The 5151-nt window shown below is 48.9% G+C and overlaps 1 pseudogene; it reads right to left on the bottom strand.

Moving 5' to 3' along the window:
• Positions 1 to 1294: 1294 nt before the first annotated feature.
• On the bottom strand, positions 1295 to 4790 carry LOC123166817 (sacsin-like; annotated as a pseudogene).
• Positions 4791 to 5151: the final 361 nt, after the last annotated feature.

Raw genomic sequence — 5151 nt, 5'->3', positions numbered from 1 at the left:
GTTCTTCTAGTAAATATTTGTTCTGTAGTGAAGCACATATATGTCATTAAGACACTTTTTTAGACTCATTAAGACACGATTAAATCATTGGTCACCAAACGGGCTACACAATATTGTAGGATCGTCAACTCAGTCTGGTAGTATGGCGTCGAGTGGACAAACTTCAACTGCTTGAACTTTAATCCCGAGGGCGGGTAATCCATGTTAGCAGAAAGCATTGCTTGCTTCAGGAGTTAATTGCAGGAAACCATCATTTTAAAGGATAGCTTAACAGAAAATATTAGTATATTATATTTCTTTTGCAGAAAACATCACGTCTTGTGCAATCGTTTTATAAAAACTGCTTATCGGCGGATTTGACTTTAGTGATTGCGTTTATGACAGATGGTGCCCGCTGGTCAGGCTGAAGTGGCACCGCTTACTATCTCATATGTAACGGGGACCTTTGGTAATGCTATCATCATGTGTGTGGCCCTGTGGGGTCCACCTGTTATTGGAAAGAAAAACAAAACAAATCTGGTTCGTCTTATCTTCACCTGACCACCCAGGTGAATGCACAGGCACGGATCCGAAGCTAGCGCGAGAGCCATGGACCCAGCGCCGAGGGCCGGCCGGCGGGGCAGCCATAAGACCAGCGCCTGCTCACACTCGTCGTCGTCGTGCACCCGCGGGACTACGTCACCTCGCTCGTGCCCGGGCTCGTCGCCGCCGCGCTGCGCAGGGTGCACGACCCGGACTCCTCTGTGCGCGCCGCCCCCCTTGGAGGCGTAGGACGAGGGGGAGCCGATGTAGGCGGATCAGTTGTGCGCGGCAGTGGCGGCGGCCGCAAGCGCGGCCTGCGTGAGCCGGCGCGGGCTGAGGCCGACGTCCTGCGCGCGAGGCAGAAGGCTTCACTCGCATGCGCGCGGGTAGCTCGTGGACCGGCAGCACCGCTGTACGAAGCCCGTCTCCTCCGCCGAGCTCACCTTCGTGGGCTTCGACGCCGATGCCATGGCCGCCGTCACCGCTGCCGCACCAAGGTGGAGGCTGAGGCCACCGCCCGTCCCGCCCCAGCCCCGGCCGAGGCAGAGGCCTAGCCGGCGCCAGCGCTCGACCCGTTGTGCGGCCACGTCAAGGGCATGCACGGCAGTGGCGGCGGCCGATGCGCCCTAGCAGCCGTCGGCCTCGACGCCGAACAGGAACATCTGCGGCAGTGGCGGCTACTGCACACAGATTGCTCGATGAAATGCTTGAGAGAGTCAACGGAAAGGTGTGAAAAATTGGTGCCACGTAAGCCTGACTAGCAAGCCCCATCTATCATAAATGCGACCAACAAAACCAAATCCGCCGATCTATAATTTTTGCAAGACGATTACACAAGACATGATGTTTTCTGTAAAAGAAATGTAGCCAGTGTTTACTGTTAACCTAGTCTTCAAAATTGTTGTTTCCTGCAATTTACTCCGTGCTTCAGCGTCATGCAATCTACTCCCTCCGTTCCGAAATGTAAGTCGCTGGGGAATATGTTCCGACCAGGTGAAAATGCGCAAATGGACCTTTATGCCCCCAGTTCAAACTTTGAATCAGCCCGCCGAGGACTTCTTCCTCGGCGTCTTCCACCTCCGCCTCCATCCCCGCCTTCCACCTCCGCCTCCTCCCCCGCCCTCCACCTCCACCCCTGCCCAGGCGCTCCTCCTCTCCCACGCCCAGGGGCCCCTCCTGGCCTGCGCGTGCCCAGGTGGTGCTCTGCTGCCGCCCGCTGGTGGAGGCGAGCTGGTGCTCTGCTGCCGGCCCCTGGTGGTGGCGAGCCGGTGCTCTGCTGCCGCCCACTGTTGGAGGCGAGCTGCCGCCTGCACGCGCCCAGGTGCTGTTCCTCCCCACGCACAGGTGCTGCTGCCGCTGAAGTCCTCGCCGCTGGACAGGAGCTGCTCCAGCCGGAGTTCTCAATTTTGCTCGCCTAGGTTCATCTCCTCGCCCAGTACTCGCTCTGCATCTGAGTAAACAATTTGATGATCATAAACTTGTTGTAATCATTTGTCTTGAATAATTGCATGCAGTACAATCTTGGAGTAATACTGAAATTTAACACTGAAACTGAACAGTGATATTGAACAGTGAAAGATGAACACTGAGTAGAACATGTACTATCAATACAGGTTTGGACCGGTACTGTCAATAGAAAAGATGAACAAGTACTGTCAATTTAGAACAGGTTTGGACCGGACTGTCAATAGAAAAGATGAACAAGTACTGTCAATTTAGAACAGGTTTGGACTTAGTTTCATCAGTACTCCAAATCAGGAGTATGAATTAACGGGCAGAAATAATTGCTACTCTCATTTAAGATAAAATTGAGTAGGAATAGGAGTAGGAATATCAGGAGCATGAATATCAGGAAGGAGTACATCATGGCCTTTGAAAATTTTACCCCAGCCTTACTTTGAACTCGATCTCATTTCTGTACTTCATTATTCCCATAAGAGGGTCACTTTCACCTGTAACTTGACATGATCAAGTAAACTGTGCACATGTCTATTTTTATTTGAATCTTCAGAATGTCCAAACTTTTAAACACTATGGTATGACTGAACAATCTAAACTGTTTGACATAATTTGATGTAAATAAAATACTCCAGCCATTCTTAGTATGCAAATCTGTAGTTAGTGCTTCGAAAAAACACTATGGGAAATGACTTGAATGGATAAATGTTGAGATACCAACCTGCTAGCTGAAAAGTGCAGCATGCCGGCATGAGAATGACTGATACCCTCACACATCTTTTTTCATTAGCCCTTCTTTAAAACAATCTGATGGAAAAAAGCATTCAAGGTCACAAATCATATTATTGTAGGGCTCATATTTACTGTAGAAGAGAGAAGAGAAAAGAAGAGATCAAGAATATGGAGGGCACAAGAGGAGTATACTACAGTAGCTCTCCTCTTGTTGCAAGTCCTACACTAAAGTACTAAAACTACTGCTTGCAAGTCCTAACATAACAGCAGTAATCATCATCAGTGCTCCAAGTATCCAAGATGGAGTAATTAACAGAAAATGCAAGATAACCTAACAGAGCAAGATGGAGTAATCCAAGAAAATTAATTGAAAATTGCTGAGTAGTGTTGTGTGCAAGTGCAAGTACTCAAAATTTGTTTGAGTAGCAAATCTTGGAGTACCAGAGGACTAAGTTAAATGTACTCAAAGCAAATTAAGCAAATGTACTGCCATTAGTTTTCATTCCATTCTGAAAACTACTCCAGTTCACAAATTAAGCAAATCTTGGAGTATTGAAGTACTCCAAGTTAAATGTACTCCAAGCAAATTAAGCAAATGTACTCCAAGAAAATTAAGCAACTGAACTGGAGTAGAAATAAATTCTGAATATGTTCCAGTCACAAAAGAACTTGGCAAGTTGTTTTTATTCCATTCTGAATATGTTCCAGTCACAAAAGAACTTGGCAAGTTGTTTTTATTCCATTATGAATATATGTTCCTGACACAAAAGAGTTGGAAATTAGGCGCCCAATTAACTTGGTGATGCATGCTAAACTTAAGAACCATCATCACTTGGTACACACACCAGTTCAGATTACACATGATAATTAATTAGGCGCGGTAACTAATTAACCCCAGCAGCTACCTTAGTTAGGTGCAGTAAAAACTCCTACTGCTACTGCATCTTTACCAACCAAATTCAGTGACAGAGCTACTCAATTTTACTCAAATTCAGTATGCAAAATTAACAGTAATCCATACAGCTGCTTCATACTCCAAATTGCTACTCCAAATTCAGTATACAAAATGCAGTATGCTGCTACTCCAAATTCAGTTTGCAAATTAACAGTAACAGTACTTCAATGGAGTACAGTTGCTACTCCAAATTAACAGTGGGTCCTTGCTAAGCATATTGTTCTCAAATTAACAGTAGAACTCAAATTAGCAGCAGCATTCGTAGGTGACAACACAAAACAGCAGCAACATTCGTACGAGTAGAAAATGAACACGTACTGGTTCAGATTGAAAGAGCTTAGCTAGCGCAGCTCAAATTGAAAGAGCAGCAGCTCGAAGCAGAGCTCGGCAGCGATAGAGAGTGTAGCTAGCGCCCATCTTGCTGCCGGTCTTCCAGGCCTGGGAGGACTTCTTGCGGCCGCCGATGCGGGGGATGCTGGCGAACTCTTCGTCGGTGAAGGCGGCGTCGTTGCTGGCGTACACTGCGCAAGCGCGGGGGCGAGCAGCGAGCGGGACCCATGGGCGCGGCGGTCGAGGCAGAGGCGGACGCACGAGGCCCCGGCATCGTCGGCGTTCTGGATGAGCTCCCGCCGTCCCGCAGCGCGGTGGTGCCCTCCGGGTAGTTGGCCAGCACCTCGCGGATGCGCCGCACCAGGTCCACCCACAGCCCGAAGTCCTCCAGCAGCATCCCGCCCGGATCCATGTCGCTTCGTCGCCGGCGTCGAAGCACGCGGATCCAGCGCCTCCGCCGGCCAGAAGCTCATCGCCGGCGCCTAAAAAATCAAGCTTTTGACCTACGGGTGGTGGATTTCTGGCGGTGGGAGGAAACGGGGTGGCTCGGTGGTGCGGAGAAAGAGAGGAAGCGGGGTGGCTCAGCGGTGACGATGGCGAGGAGAGGCCGGCGACGACGGGGATCTGGAGGGGAGCGAGAGAGGGGTGGCCGGGTGGGTGAGAGGGGAACGAGAGAGTGAGCTCGAGTGGGTGAGAGCGAGCGGTGGTGGGAGGGCATTTCTGGAAAGTGAAAAATTCTCGTAGCGTTACGAAATTTACACGTCAAACCCTTAAACGACTTACATTTCGGAACAGAGGGAGTACGTAAAACTATTTCATGCGATGCCCATTTGATTAGGAAGCATGATGGCACGATGGAGCTCATCAGCTTAAACTTGTAGTGCGGCTTCGAGACCTCAACATTACTGTATTGGCCGATAGCTTCCCATACCCCAACTCTCAACTCTCACTAAGGGCATGTCCAATGAAAAGCGCTTGCTTAGACGCTTAACATATTAAAATAAATGATTTAATTACCTAGCATCTGTCTAAAAGTCTATGCTTCCAACGCTAAAGCCTTGTACAATGGGAGATACTTAGGGAGGTGCTTAGAAAAAATAAACCGAATTTTTCTGTAGCACCGGTGCCTATTTCTACAGGATATCCTATACAAA

This window comes from Triticum aestivum, chromosome 7D (assembly GCF_018294505.1).
Source record: "Triticum aestivum cultivar Chinese Spring chromosome 7D, IWGSC CS RefSeq v2.1, whole genome shotgun sequence".
Classification (NCBI taxonomy): domain Eukaryota; kingdom Viridiplantae; phylum Streptophyta; class Magnoliopsida; order Poales; family Poaceae; genus Triticum; species Triticum aestivum.
This window is presented reverse-complemented; position numbering and strand designations above follow the sequence as displayed.